General features: G+C 41.0%; 2 protein-coding genes across 4 annotated transcripts in view; one reads left to right on the top strand and one right to left on the bottom strand.

Annotated features, from left to right (window-relative positions):
- Positions 1-15,876, top strand: part of CMSS1 (cms1 ribosomal small subunit homolog) — a 361,626-nt gene that overhangs the window by 225,749 nt on the left and 120,001 nt on the right. The gene's annotated exons all lie outside the window — the stretch shown is intronic.
- The window catches only part of FILIP1L (filamin A interacting protein 1 like), a 297,195-nt gene that overhangs the window by 221,444 nt on the left and 59,875 nt on the right, over positions 1-15,876 (bottom strand). Inside the window, exon 2 of one of the 3 annotated variants that reach the window (XM_070242350.1) lies at positions 14,944-15,014. The exons of the other annotated variants lie outside the window; for them this stretch is intronic. The gene's annotated coding sequence lies outside the window, so the exon portion shown is untranslated. The remainder of the gene's footprint in view (positions 1-14,943; positions 15,015-15,876) is intronic. 3 annotated transcript variants of the gene reach the window in all.

The raw sequence follows: 15,876 nt of genomic DNA, 5'->3' as shown, positions 1-15,876 counted from the left end.
ATATTTTCTCAGGTCATATTATCAGGGGCTGAGTAGATACCCCCTTGAGTCTGGATTATGCATTTAAAGAAATGAGTTCTTTGCCTTAGGGAAGAGAGTTTAGTCTTATTGTCTTAAAAAGTAAAAAGACAGGGGCCGGCCACAGCCGAGTAGTTAAGTTCGTGCGCTCAGCTGCGGCGGCCCTGAGTATTGCTGGTTTGGATCCTGGGCGCGGACATGGCACCACTCATCAGGCCACGTTGAGGCAGTGTCCCACATGCCACAATGAGAAGGACACACAACTAAGATATACAACTATATACTGGGGTGATTTGGGGAGAAAAAGCAGAAAAGGAAAAGAAAAGAGGTTGGCAACAGTTGTTAGCTCAGGTGCCAATCTTTAAAAAAAAAAAAAACTAAAAAGACAGTTTTCATAACCATTCATTCATTCCACTACGAATTTTGCTGGAAGAGCACTTCTGAAGCATGTCTCTACTGCCAACTCCCAAGTTGCACGGTTCCCAAAGCTGAGTCTGTGTGACCTGCTACATTTTCTGTAACGGCTGGTTGTGATCACAGAAGGGTGATTGCCAAGGTTTTATTTCAACTCAGATATAACTAAATGTAAGAAATCACTTACTGACACCTTTATTCTGCTTGCTCCACCCTAAATCACCATTTTGGGAAAAAGTTATAGGATCTGCAATATGGTCTGCCTGTGTTCCAAGTTAATTTTGAGAATGGCTTTTTATGTCTGGTTTACAGTCTCTTTAGAAAGGCAGAATTATGATGGAAACACTGTGACATCCTAAGCTGTAACAAATGAGCTGTTCTTGAAGATAAATGTAACTTCATGTCTATAAAGCTAAATATTTATTTTCCAGATGATTTAGGGTATCTTTGTTCCTTTCCACACTGGGCTTTTTCTTTCTGTGCATCCCTTCATCTCCAAGCTACTTTTTTGTAGCTCTGTTATATCAGTGTTTTGTGATGTTACAGAAAAGCAAAGAGTGTGAGGTCAAATTTTCCATTACATACCTCTACAGGAATGCCAGGGAACCTAGCCAAACTAAGTCTACAAAAAATAAAAATTACAGGAAAGATGATTCATTAATCAACAATTGCTTACCAAAAAATGGACTTTGTTGTATGTATTTGGTTTGGGAGCAGGGAATGAGTGCGCACAGCCCAGCTATGGGGTGAAATGGTTATTTTATACCTACATGGCTTGGCTTTAGATCTATTAAGAATCTTTTAAACTGTAAAATTCAGGGAAAGAATAACTCACTTTGTGCCTTGATTTCTCTCAACTTTTTCTTCTTTCAAAATGAAAGTATATCATACGCTGACTCCAGCTACAATTTGATTTGAAAATAATGGCAGCGGAAAGATAGGATAGAAAGACTTGGCCTGCAGCTCATGAACTGTGAGGACGTGAGCCATTCCTTCCTCTCTCTGTTACATGATCTTTGTCATTTCCTCTTCCTGTAACATATGTCTCCTTCTGCATCCCTTTCTCTTTGTTTTGCCATAAGTTCAGGATCTTGGTCCCTCCCTAAAACATTGTCAGATCAATCGAAATGCTAGACTTTTGTCTTTAAAGTTATTATTAAATATTAAAGAATCTGAAAAGGACAAAAATTATAACCCTGGAGGAAAAAAATTGTCACCGAAATTAGAAAGAACCCCAGCTCCTAAACAAACAGAATTATTGATCACAGAACTTAGTACTGTAAATGTCAAACTCAATGTGAAGGTTCATTTTTTTGTATTCCAATGAGAAAACCAGTAGCAAAGGCACTTGGTTCTGTGAGCAGCCAATAATAGATACTGTGAGCTCTATTATCTAATGTTTTATTAGCCAGCCCCAAGCACCATCAAACAATGAAATGTTCAAAACAGTGACCCAGAGTGCTACAAGATCCTGAACACCTTCTGATTCATCGAAGAAAGTTGATGTAAGCGTCCTGTATCATTTTACTAGTAAGTGTATTTTATTTTAATTCTTTGAAAATTTGTACTCCATGTGGTTCAGACATTGTTAACCAGAGTACATGTTGGACGTTACTGAATTTAATGAAGACTTTTGTTGCCTTTTATGGAGAACTTGAGGAGGAAACGGAGAACAGGTTTTTTTTTTCTTTTGCCAAAAAGCTGATAACCCGGGGCTGGCCCCGTGGCCGAGTGGTTAAGTTCACGCATTCCGGTGCAGGCGGCCCAGTGTTTCGTTGGTTCGAATCCTGGGCGCGGACATGGCGCTGCTCATCAAGCCACGCTGAGGCAGCGTCCCACATGCTACAACTAGAAGGACCACAACGAAGAATATACAACTATGTACTGGGGGCTTTGGGGAGAAAAAGGAAAAAATAAAATCTTTAAAAAAAAAAATTTAAAAAAAAAAAAAAAAGCTGATAACCCAATTGTTATTACCATTTCAACCACAGAAGGGGACAGCAACCAAGAAATAAACTTTTTAAAGTTCCTGATAACTGAGTGTTTCTTGTGAGAAGGTGAGACAGTTTGAGAAAAGAAATGGATTGAAGGAGAGGAGCAAAGCCAAAGTTCCCAGACCTTGACAAGGAGGGCAGCTGTCGCAAGTCCACATTCATCGTGGAAAATGTGAAGTCCTGCACTCTTGTAGAGGAAAACTTGACTGCATGAACAGAACTAGACAGATAAGGGCCTAATGTAGCCTGTGCTGGTCGGACCTTTCTGTGCTCATCTCTTCTCACCTCCATCTGAGGGTCTTGACAGACCACCCAGCAGAGAATGTTTTTAGAATAATACTGATGGAGGTAAACATCATAGGTCTCAGATGGAAAAGAATTACTCCCCAGTCCTCAAAGCTCAGATGCTTTTTTCAGACATTTCCAATAGTCCATTCTTTACCCCATTCTTCCTTATCTGCACTGTACCCTACACACATATGTGCGTGCATACACATACATAGGAGGAAGGAGAGGAGAAATAGATATGCAGAAAACCACATCCAGTAAGTTTTCTTCCCCCTTAAAAGGTTATATTTTGCCTTTTCAAAATCTCTCTGCCTTTGTTCTTTTCAGCTATATTAAAGATTTGTTTTCTTGGTTTTTAAATCTCATTTTGCTCAGGCTTATAGCAACTTAGCAATCTCTAATGTCTGCTTCCTCTCATCCATGCTCTCATTTCCTTATTATGACTACTCATGCTGTCCAGTAGATGGTTCTCATGTCACGTATACCAAAGGAGACAGGTTCTTCCCGATCCCATCACACTACCAGACCCCATGCCTTTCAGCTATGTAACCATCCATCTGTCTATCCATTCATCCATCCATTTGAGTCAGTAAGGACTTTGAGACTTGGGAAATTTACGTCTCTGAAATTGATAATGATATGTTGAATTTATAAAGAACTCTTTTCTGCTTTGCGAGATTTTCAAAGAGAATATGCTTTAGTACAAAACATTTGAGTTCAAATCCTGTGACCTTGAGCAAGTTACATGACTTATTTAACAAATATTGGTTGAGCATTTTCTGCATGCCAGGCATTGTGCTAGGCATGACGGATACAGTTGTTTGTAGGACAGGCATGGTCTTTCACTTCATTGAGTTTATATTCTAGTTGGGAAAACCAAAGGAAAACAAACACTTAAATAAGTATTTCAATCGTCGTAAATATAAAGAGGAAGAAACTGGGAAATCACTGATTGAAAGGAACAGGGAAGACGATTTTGTGGAACAATATTTAAGCCGAGGCTCAAAGAATAGATAGGAGTTAGCCAAACAAAGAGGGAGTGTTGGCGCATCATGGCTGAAGGGCAGCCTGTGCCAAGAACCAAAGTCAAGAAGGAACTTGGTGCAGAAGAGGAAAGAGAAAAGACAAGCTAGATGAGCCCAACAATGAGAGGAAATAGAATGATACACAAGTAGGGAGTAAAGATTAAGCAGGGCGTTGTAGGCACTGGTCAGAATTTTGATCTTTTCTAATAGCAATAAGTAGCCATTGAAAGTTTTTTTGTGGGAGAAAAACATGATCATATCCATGTTTGAATCATTCTGATCCTTGTATCTCATCACACAGTGGATTGGAGAAGTGCAAGAAGGACCAGTGAGGCTGATGCCACTTTCCAGATGATGGATTATGGCAGCAGTCAATGGAGAAAAATGGATGGATTCAAGACAGATTTAGGAGGTAGAGTTTACACGACTTGGTGGCCTTGTAGATTGGTGGCATTGCAGAAGAGGAGAGTGTCAATGATGACTTTCAGTTTTCTGACATGAGGTGCTGTTTCCTGATGTGAGAACTTCTGGAGGAGAACCTAGCCTGGGTGTGGGGTGGGATGGGGGGCAGGAGTAGATCTCAAGTTCAGTTTTGGACATGTTTGATCCAAGATGCTTGTGATTCATTCAAGCGGAAATGTCATGCAGGTATTTGTAAAGACAAGTTTGGAGCTCAGAAGAGATGTCTAGGCTGGAGATACAGATTGGCTAACGACTTACAGATGATATTTAACGCCATGAATATGGATGAGATTACCTAGGAAGAGAGCATGTTTCCAGAAGAGGGCCCAGGATGCCTCTCGTGGTCTGAGTTGTCTCATCTCTAATGTGAGCGTAATGGTCTCTGCACAAGGAGGTAGAGAGGCATGCATACAGCACAGAACCCTGTGTTCAGTTCAGAGCGGGCACTCAGTATATGGTAGTTGCTATTATTACCGTGTCTGATAAAAATCTCACAGCCTCTTTCTCAGGAATGAGTTGGCACCCATTGACAGAGAGGAGAGTGGAGATGAGTGAATGAGAGGCCAGCCCTGTGGCTGAGTGGTTAAGTTCACGCGCTCAGCTTCGACAGCCCAGGGTTTTGCAGGTTCGGATCCTGGGCACGGACACGGCACTGCTCATCAGGCCACCTGAGGTGGCGTCCCACATAGCATAACCAGAGGCACTCACAACTAGAATATAAAACTATATACTGTTTTATACTATACTAGGGGCCTTTGGGGAGAAGAGCAAAAAAAAAAGTGAATGAATGCCTGAAGAAGAAATGAACATGAATCCAAAAGGATATGTCTGTACAAATTGAGATTGGAATATTAGCTTTTATTATGCCAATGTGTTACAATTTTTTTTCATATTTTTATTTTCTAGGCAGCTCTCCTTTTGCAAACAAGCTCCTATAATTCTCACCTGAGAAATCAAGGGTCTTCATTTTTCTTAAATGGGCCTTTTGTCCATTTAAGAAATGGACAAAATGAATGACTCCTCAGGCTGCCACCGGGTTCATCATCTTGGCAGGTTCTCATCGTTGTTCCTACAATCACTGATGGATTTGTAAAGAAATATCTAAATGTTCTTTTGGTAACATTATTTTTAGGAAGGCGAAGCCTTTCCATTTCCAGACAGCAGCTTCGTTGTGAATGTGGGGAGACCACAGAGCTGTAACACGTTGCACATGTCGACAAGGCGTCTGGGCTTCTTGGCATTACTAATGATGATAGTGCTCCTGCTTGGTGCAGGCAGACTCTCCCTGCAGCTGGTGTCCTTTTTGCACAGGGATGAGGTCATTTGGTAGGGAGGGGGGAGACGGAGCTGGGGAGGATGAGGGAAGAGACGGGGAAGAAGCTGTCATGTCTGCATTCTTGGTGGAGAAATAGAAACATATTTGCCACATGCTCCCTTTGTTTATTTTTTAAGAAGAAGGAATGGAGAGGCAAAGGGAGGGTAAGGACGGTGGCATGGTGACAGCTTGGTTTTCCCCCAAAGCTGCACAGTTATCATTATTCACAGTAAGCAGCTAATCAGACCTCCAAGGCCCTGATAGCCCTATGAATCTATTCTCTAGAATATTTGAAACTGCTGGGGCAGGACATTTCAGCAATTTAGATCCCATAACTACTTCACAGTCTTATAAAAGCCTAATTCTAGACAGCCCACTCTTCCTTCTGCCTCACACGTGTCTAAAAGAAATTCAGAAATGTTGTTCCTTTGGCAATGCAGTTAAAGGCATCATCAGATCGTTCTTCATCTACTTCTCACTGTCATCACCAAGAACAAACAGCCTTTTTTTAGTTTACCAGTAGTAGTCCAACTGGTGCACCAGAGCTTTATTTGTAGATCTTGTATACAGTAAGACTGCAATGTCCCCAGGGTGTGGAGTTGTTGTTACAATTGGTTGTTGAGGGTTTTTTTGAGGGGAGGGCTTAGTGAAAGGGGTCACTTTGGCATCCCAGGGAGAGACTTGGCCTGGGCACAACCAGCCAGTCACAATCAACCATTTGGCCGTATGTGCTTAAGGTAATAGAAGTGAGTCGACTCTGATGGAATTGAGGAAAATATTCTAGCTGCTCTCAGGATGGTTTTGAGTCCTTCACAGGCAAGGCCATGTCTGATTAGCCTATGCATCCTCAGTGCCTCAGCCAGGGCCTTACAAAGTAAGCACTCAGTGAGTGGGGAGTGTGCGGGTGACCCACTGTGCCCATGTCCCGTGGGTCAGGACTTGTGCTGTTAGTAAGTCCAAGTGACCATGAGTAAGTATATGAGGAAAAAATATTTTCTCCTAAATGCTGGAGAAGAAGGCTGAATTATTTAAGTAAGGGTGATAGTTGACTCTCAACGGTGCTCCTGACGAGTTTTCCAGATACAACCTGAAGAATACCGGACTGGAGGTCTGAAGCCTGACCCTCTGGCTGAAGTTCCTTCACTCCAGCTGCCTCATCAGTAAAATGGTGACGATACTACTTCCTCTGCCTATCTCCTGGGGTTATTTTCAGAATTAAATCCTATTCAGGAGGTGAAACTAATAAGAACTGTAGGAGGTAAGGTGTTGTCATTGGCTTCTTTTAAGAATACTATATCTTTAAACCTTTTTAGAAGAAAAAAAATTTTAATTTCTTGAAGAAAAGATTCTTTAAAGGCATGTTTATTGGTGCTATTGTTAATTGTTGTTAATCTCTCTTTAAGATTCATTTATTTTAAAAATAATGACAACGCCCCCTCTCCCTTTCTGGAATAGTTTTATGACTTAACTCCAAATTTTATGTGTTTAAAAACCAAAGTACCAGGTCTTCCTTGAATAAAACCATTATTATTAATAACATCTGAAACCAGCAAGGGTTAGGAAGCTACTGACTGCGTATGATTGAGTGGTCACAAATAAAACACTGGTGTGACCACATGTAAATTCTTTCTCTGCGGTTTGTGCCTCTACAAACAGTGATTCAACGACAGGTATCTGTCAGGGGACAGCAGAGTTTTGTCCTGGAGAGAGCACTTCATATGAGGTCAAGAAATCATGCCTCAGCCACTTGCTAGCTGGACCTTAATCAAATCATTTTACATCTCTGAGCTTCAGCTTCCTTGTTCCTTGACTGGAAGAGCATTCAGTGGCTCTGCCCCGGGGCCTTACTGCTCTCCCCAGAAGGCATTTGAGAAGAGGGCAGGCATCTTTGGTTGTCAGAGTGACAGGCTGGGCAGTAAGTGATAGAGTGGAGGTTTGCTGCTGGCAATGGTAGGCAGAGGTAGGTCTGCTCAGTTTTCTACAGTAGCAGAGCAGCCTCGTGAGAGGAAGACTTGTCCCCCTACAGTGTTAATATGCCCTCCCGAGAAACACTGGGCCAGAGCTCTTGAGAGTGAGAGGGGAAGACAGTCAGTCGTACGGAGCTGCCTTAGTCCAAGTCTACTTTGCTTGCACTGTCTTCCTACGTTCTTGCCCTGGTCTCTCAAATGACAAGACTCCAAACTCTGCTGAACAGCCCTCGTGAAGGACACAGACAAGTCTGGACCACATACCTTCTTCCTTGGTCTCTATTTTGCCAGGAAAACTGACAGCAGAGTTAAAGTTAGCTGACTTATTAATCCCTGAGTTTGGTTTATGCTGTAGTTGCACATCCCCCTTATTTCTTCCCTTCTCTCACCCTCAGAGCCTTGGGCACTGCCTCCACTCAAGTGCCACCGCTGTGGCTGCCTGGGGCATGATTGGGGTCAGGGTGGGGGAGAAGGGCGAGTGGAGCCGGCTCTCCCCTGCAGCTGTGCTAACCAAGGCAGGCTGCCGCCACAGATAGCTCCTCCGATGCAGGCCACCCTGAAGCCCTGTCTGTGGGTGCAGAGATATTGTGACACATCCCACTGTGGGCTGCAACGGGAGAAACCGTGCGTGGCGATGGAGGTGCCAGGTGACTCTCACCCTACTTTTTTGGACTGCCATTTAGAGAGGGAAAACAGCCTGAGTCAGGAGTCCCTTCCACCCTGTTGACACCTGAGTGAAGGAAGCAGTCAGGTGCAGGTGGGTTTTATGTTTCTCAGCTCCTGTACATGGACAGAGACTGGAATTCTAGAATTTTCTGTCTAGCCCAGATTTTTCTCCTAGTTAAATTTACTTTTGGCTTCTTAAATTGTATTTTACTCTTTAAAGAAAACCTGTTGTGCAGGATTGTATAAAGCTTGTCATGATGGTCTAAACTAATTGCTTAAATATGGACTTGGACAATTGTTGAAAAGCACTTTTGTTTGTGTCATGGAATGAAAGTCACCACATACACAATAGTCTACTTGCAAACCTAAATGAATTACGTCTTAAAGGGAATAAAAGAGCATAGCAAAAAAAATTCAGGCATAAATTGTGAGGCCGAAAACAAGCTTGATGTCTGAATTCTACTGGAAAGAACTGTAGAAATTTGCCTGACGCTGCCAGATGGTTCTCTTTCCCCTTTTTTTTCTTTTACCTTCTCACTTAGTACTTGAAGTCAAGCCTTTGGGACCTACATTGTAGAAGAGTGGCGAGTACAAGTGTGGTGGCAGACAGGCTGGTTCCTGTTTCATTTAGCACTGACTCGGAGCAGTGTCATCTCTGGGAGGGACAGGCAGACCCAGTAAAGAGCAGAGGTTAGGCCATCGCTTTTCTAACTTTCCCCTGAGACCCTAAGGTTTTCTAGAACTTACCAACAACAGAAGGCTTAATTTGAAGAGAGCTTTTTAAAAAGCATTGTGTTGTAGGGGAGGTTGTAAGTACTAGAGTGTCATGTTTTTAAAAGGGATTCTTCTTTTGATTTGTTAATCTATTTATAGCTCTCTTCTAAAGAACATGCGATAGAGAAAAATAAAATAATTAGTCGAGGGAATCAGGGTAATTGGAGTATAAAACTGGAGATGAGAGTAGGAAACAGAAATAAATACTATCTGGTCTTTTATGGTTGTTAGAACTAGTCACAAATTTATCGCTAAGCTTCCTAGTGGCCTAAGTGAAAAGGAACAGGCTATTTTAATCACCCACACTCTTCCTGTGGAATAAATTTATTAAGGGCATCATAAAGCAGTGTTAGGGGCAAATGGTTTTTTATTTGTTCATTCATTTGCCAACATTTCTTGAGTACCTTTTAATGTATGAGGAACTTATATTGACAGAGAGCTTGGGCGATATCAGAGAAAGGCATATCTTTATTAGGTTTGTGTGAAATGCTCTGTGTGAAAATGTAAAATCTCTTAAAATTGATTTTAACCATGTTCTAAGGCTAAAATGAAATGTTTATCTGTTGTGGGCAAATCCAAATTAGATCAGATACATTTTCATGATTTTCTATTTTTAAAGAAGTCTCTGTAAATCCCCCCCACGTCTTGTTAAATTACCACCATGACCCTGGAAGATGCTTCTGTGAGACATATTCCTTGGAGCATGGAAGTGGCTCCTTGTGGATGAAAGTCTTCAGAAACAGAATTTGGTCCAAAGGCAGCTCTGGGATGCCCTATACGTAACTCATTGTTTTCAAATGTTTTAGGCAGCAAGATTCCTGCTTGCTAACAATCTTATGCCTGCCCTCAATATAGAAAACACATATAAGTGATATTTTATCAATGTAAATTTATTTTTAACTTGTCACATATCTACTTATTAGCAAGATGGTTGTTGAGACCAGTGAAACCCTTTGCATAAATCAGAAATTTGAATGTATGATAAGTGTTCTCTGTCAGCCCCAGCATCTTATTTTTTCCCACATTCTGTTTTGTTGCATTTTTAAAAAACTCATTTTAGTATCTCAGTAAACACTATGCAATTAGACTCATTCACAATCTTAGAAAAGAGTAGTAAATAAATTTATGTCAAAGTTGAAGAACTAATAAAAACTGCTCACATTCCTAAAAATGTTTGATTATATATTTTATATATTATAAAATGTATAATTTAATATATTTGATATATATTTATATATTTGTTAAATCATGTTCATCATATGAAATATATTGTTAAATATTTTGTGTAATTACACATAAATATGTATTATAAATCTGTAACAAATATAAAATGTATCACACTGGAAGTGCACACAACTTACCAGTATACTGTTAAATGATCTATATTATCATGACGTACGTATTTGTCACGTTATTTAGTCTACCAACAGGCATAATTTGTGGTCTGAGAATTCAGCTCCCACAGAGCTGACCAGGATCCTGTGATACACACTTGTAATTAGCAGAGGTGTTCAAGCTTTCCTTGACATGTAATTGAGTATGGCACACATGTGCTATAATGTATTCCATTGGCGTTTTATGTGAGCAAACATCCACAGTCCAGAAATCAAACAGATTGATGCAGTTCGATACCCTTCCTAATGAAGAGCACATTTAAAAGACATTCATTTGTTGTGCATAAAAATTGCAGGGGGTGCTTTTGGTCCGTGGTCTGGGTGGTGATAGTGGTGGTGGTTGGTAGTAATGTGTGGATGTGTGCTTATATCCTGCTAGAACTGAGCACACCCAGTTGGAAGATGGGCCACGTGGCATGATTTGTGATATTACTGTGTCTTTATTAACTGAACCTGTAGGTGAGACTGATGAAGCCCCTCTTCCCTTTCCCTGGTCTCATATTTGAAATTTCAGGCTGCTATGGGAAAGAGGGTCTGAGACCCCCATGAAGATACAAAAAGAAAGTAGTAACATTGAGAACCCATGGATAAATTAATGCTGTTTTTATTAACCAAATTAAAAAATAATTATATTTCAATTGTTACAAAGTCAAAATGGAAGGCACTGCCCTCCAACAATCCTGTAAACCTGTTGTTTAAGTGTATATTGTGTAAGGAAAACTTTCTGCATATGGAATGGGACAAAATTATAAATAATTTAATCTTGTTCTTTAGATACATAAAGAACCTAAAATGCCTTGTAGTTGTTTTCTTGATTTTTTCACAAAAAGGAAACCAAGCTGGGCAAGAATAGGATGACTGGAATTTTTAAAATCTGCAATGTATAATTTCCCCTGAGTGAAATTAAATTAGTTCAACTCGGGGATAAATATTGTGAATAACACCACTGGAGTGGGACTTCCGCTGCTCTCCATTTGGTTACCAGTCAGTATTCCTCATGTCCATTCTCTCCAGAAACGAGGGTTGGTTTGTTGGGGGATCTTTTTGCTTTTTCTCCTCAAATCCCCCCAGTACATAGTTGTATATTTTAGTTATGGATGCCTCTAGTTGTGGCATGTGGTATACCGCCTCAACATGGCCCGACAAGTGGTGCCATGGATCCGAACCGGCGAAACCCTGGGCTGCCAAAGCAGAGCTCAAGAACTTAACCACCCCGCCATGGGGCTGCCCCAGAAACGAGGGTTTTCATGCTCTGTTGAGAGCTGCCTGTGTCTTTATCTCTTATACCCTACATATTGCTCCAATTTGGGGCCTAATTGTAAGTCATTGTGTAATTCACCATAGCAAGCCTTCCATCCCAGAAGTGGCTTGAAAAGACGTAGTTTCCTAGGGCTGCCATAATAAATTACCACAAACTGGGTGGATTATAACAACCAATTTATTCTCTCACAGTTCTAAACGCCAGAATGCTGCAGTCAAGGTGCCAGGAGGGCTTTGCTTCCTCCAGAGGCTCTAGGGAAGAATCCTTCCTTGCCTCTGAAAGAGCTCCTGTTTGTTGCCAGTAGTCTTTAGCATTCCTTGGGTGGTGGCTGTGGTAATCCCAAAATCTGCCTCTGTCTTTACTGGCTGTCTTCCTTTAGTGTGTGTCAGTGTCCTAATTCCCTCTTCTTACAAGGACACTAATTATTGGATTAGGGCCCACCTTCATCCAGTATAACATCATCTTAACTTGTTTATGTCTCCAAAGACTGTATTCCCAAATAAAGTCACATTCACAGTTTCCTGGTGAACACGAATGGGGGACGTAGGGGACACACTGTTCACACCATGCAGGTAGTAAGAGCTGTGTTAAATTCTCTTACTTCCCTGAGCATTTAGGGATCTACACTTGAGCACTATTATTTTTCTTGTCTCGAACAAAGCATCTTTGAGTTTTCTACCCACTTGGGATGTGGATATTTGTTTTCACTATGATATCTCTTTTACCTGGAAATCTATCCAAAGCCACAGAAACCCTAACTAATCAATTCTCTGGTCACTGCCCTAGCACATGCTGAGTCTGTATCATTTTATAAAATTGCCCCTTGGGGCCAGGTTTTATTTTCCAGTGTTCATCTGCAACTTCCTACTAGAATCAAAATAAATTGCATGCAAGTGTTTTCAAGCGTTGACTCTGGCCTACACTTAAGTTCTTCCCAAATTCTATACTTTGTTCTTTGTACATCTGGACATTAGGCTTACTTAAACTTAGGTAATATTCTCCCTAAGGCATTAGCTGTGAAGAGCTACGTTATCCCAGATTCTTTTACACTTGAGCTTCCCTAGTATTCTAAAGGCTGGCCAAAGGTCAAACCTTTGCGTGCTGTCAAGATAGCATGTAGTGATTAAATCCCTTCCTTAACCAAAGTTGCAGTTTACTGAGGAGGGGTCTGAGGAAAAGATCACAAACTAGCCCAGGCTCCACATTCCTCCCCAGATATGTTTTCTTTGATCAGCATGGTGGTTTTTTAAAGAAAGTGAATTAGTTACTAACAATAGCAGATTTCACAAAGAACTCCAGATATCTGGCTTTTCTTGAAAACTCAGGTTTTGCAACCCTGGGCCCACGTTTCCACAGCTGTCCCTTCAGACAGAGCCTGGGCTCTCGCCTGCACCGTGGGCCACTCTGGACTGGACCACTTCACTGTTTTTGTTACTTGTCTGGCCCTTGGTGGCATTTGAGCTGTCCACCCCTGGCCCAAGACTTAGGAATGCAACCTTAATTTTTTTTTCTTGTGGTTCAAAGAAACTATATTGAATGCAGTGGGGCAAAGGAGGGCAGATCATTGGTTTCTCTTCCCTCTGTTTTGCACTGTCTTTCGTCAGATTTCTACCAATACCCCAAGCTCAGGGGTGAGATGCACACCTTCAATCCCAGTGCCTCTAGGTTCCATGGCCTTCCCACCCTTTTCTCACCATCTCTGGTGTTAGAGTTGAGTTTAAATTCAAGAACTGAAATTTTCAGAACTGGAAGGTAATTTCAAATTCAGTCTCATGTTTCTTTCTTGAGCTTGGATTTCATTAATCACAGCACAGGCCCTTCCAGAAACTTTTGAAGGCCCTCTCCTAGCCTGTGGAGCCCCTGTTGGCCCTTCTTGCTCATCCTTTCTGCTTCCATGCTCCGTCCTTTAACCCTTGGCCTAGAGTATTTTGACTTCAGATTAGAACTGTCTTTCTGGAAGTCTCCTGTCTCACACTCTTATCAGTGTCTTCCCCATAGACACTGGTCTTGCCCGATAGAATACCTCTGGGCAGCCCCTGTCCTGGGTTTAGGGTCTCCCAGTTCTCTCTGTCCTGTTTTCATCAATTTCTTCTGGTACTCATAGCGTTTTAGTAGAAGGCTATCACTTCAAGCACTGACATTGGATCGTGAACAACGCCTCTCTAGCTTTCCTCAGAATCATTAGTATCACTAAAACGACCTCTTAGTTCTTCATTATCCCCAACACCATTGGCACACTCAATCCATTCAGCCCATGAAAAATCATAAACACTATATGATTCACGTGGCCACATGCTCTTCTCAGGATATATCATCATGTTATGGCAGTCACTATTTGATGCTAGAAATACCCTAATTTATCTTTCCTTAAATATTTGTAAATCCTAAAGATCTCATCTTTACCTTTATTTTAAAGCTTCTTGGAAGTTTTTTTTTTTTCCTGATTATAAGAGTAACATGTTTATTATAGAGAATGTGGAAAATGCACAAAAATGCAAAGATAAAAATAAAAATTACCCGTAACTGCACTACCTAGAGATAACCACTGCTAGCATTTTGTTATGTTGATTTTCACATTTACATTTTAATCTCTTGTTTCCCAGTTCTTTAGTCCTCAAACACTCTTGGGAGAAGGGTAGTTTTTTTCTGATTATCCCAAAAATTTAGAAAAAAGGGTTGTGTAACAAGAAAACTCTAGCCTTAACGTTTCAAAATGTTTTCAATATTGTACACATTCTTGCTTGTTTTATGTTAAATTATTTTACCCTTCCACAATATGATGAATATTAGGTTTTCATGGCTACCCCCAAGGAGTCCAAAGATTATCTGTAGTCCCCTGATTTTTCTGGTAGAATAGATTGTATCGTGGACAGCCCATGTATGTGGAGCCCTGGCTTAGTCTTAGGTATTTGTTATAGACGGGATCATATCCCTTCACCCCAAATTCATATGTTAAAACCCTACCTCCTCCCCACAGTGTCACAGTGTTAGGAGATGGGGCCTTTGGGAGGTAATTAGGATTAGATGAGATCATGAGGGCAGAGTCCTCGTGAATGAGATTAGCACCCTTCTAAGAATCATGAGAGAGATTGCTTCCTCTCTCTGCTCTCCACCACATGACGATATGAAAAGTCAGCAGTCTGCAATCCGGAAGAGGGCCCTCAACAGGACTTGACCATGCTGACACCCTGATCTCAGACTTCCAGGCTTCAGACCTGTGAGAAGTAAATTTCTGTTGTCTATAAGGCACTCATTCAGTGGTATTCTGTTATAGCAACCTAAACTAAGACAGCATTCGAGGAAGGAGATAACTGACCCATCTGGTTGTGGATATAAGAAATGGATGTAAGAAGATTCATACTCACCCAAGGTAGCATGTAGATACCAGCTGAATGGTAGGTCATGAGTGCCAACTTTGGTGGACCAAAACCATAAGCTGGGGTTTGATGGGAGGAAAAGACAGGGAGTAGAGAGGAAAGCTAGTTAGGTACATTTTACAATAGAGAAATGTTAGGATACTAAGAATTATTACTGGCTGAGAGTTTGGCAAGACCCTGGCTAGAAACCAAGTCTGACTCTCAGCTCTGGGATTTCCTCACATTTCCAGCTGATGAACTGACAAATCTTCAATGCATCATTCCATAAATATTGTTAAATTTTCTAAACCTCACATATACTTTTTAAAATTTTATGAGGCTTTTTAGAAACTTCAGTAACCTGGAAATATCTATTTTAAACAAAAGTAACTCAATATTAAATAAATCGCAGTTACTGAACGCTTACTAGCTGGTGATACAAAGATAAGGGAAGTTCATAATATATTCTAATTAAGCTAAATAGAGATATCATGCTAACATTTTGGCATCTAGGTAAGAAGTGCTTCTAGCACTCCCTGGCTTATGTGCTAGCGATTAGCAAGCATGTCATAATGTAATGAACACAGCTGATGTTGACTTTATAGGCAGCTGTAAACAAATGTCTCATTGCTTTGGACATCCATACAACCAGGTGGTAGCTCCATACCATTAAAAAAATCAACAAGAGTTTTGTCTCACAAGTTTGGGTAGCTGTGTAAGGGGAAAGCGATGACTGGAGGGCTCAGGGTGGTAGATTATATGGAAAACTCTGGACCTGGAGTCAGGGGAACTCTGGTGCTGGCAGAGCCAACATTTAGCTGTATAATTATTGCATAATGTGGGGTTTTTTGCTCCTCCAGTGGACTAGATATACCCTGAAGACTCTTCTAGTTCTAATGTTCTGTGACTTTATGTTCTTTAAGTGTCTAATCTTTCTACAGG

Source organism: Equus caballus, chromosome 19, assembly GCF_041296265.1.
Source record: "Equus caballus isolate H_3958 breed thoroughbred chromosome 19, TB-T2T, whole genome shotgun sequence".
Taxonomy (NCBI): Eukaryota; Metazoa; Chordata; class Mammalia; order Perissodactyla; family Equidae; genus Equus; species Equus caballus.
Note: the sequence above shows the minus strand (reverse complement) of the source record. Positions and strands in the feature narration are given on the sequence as shown.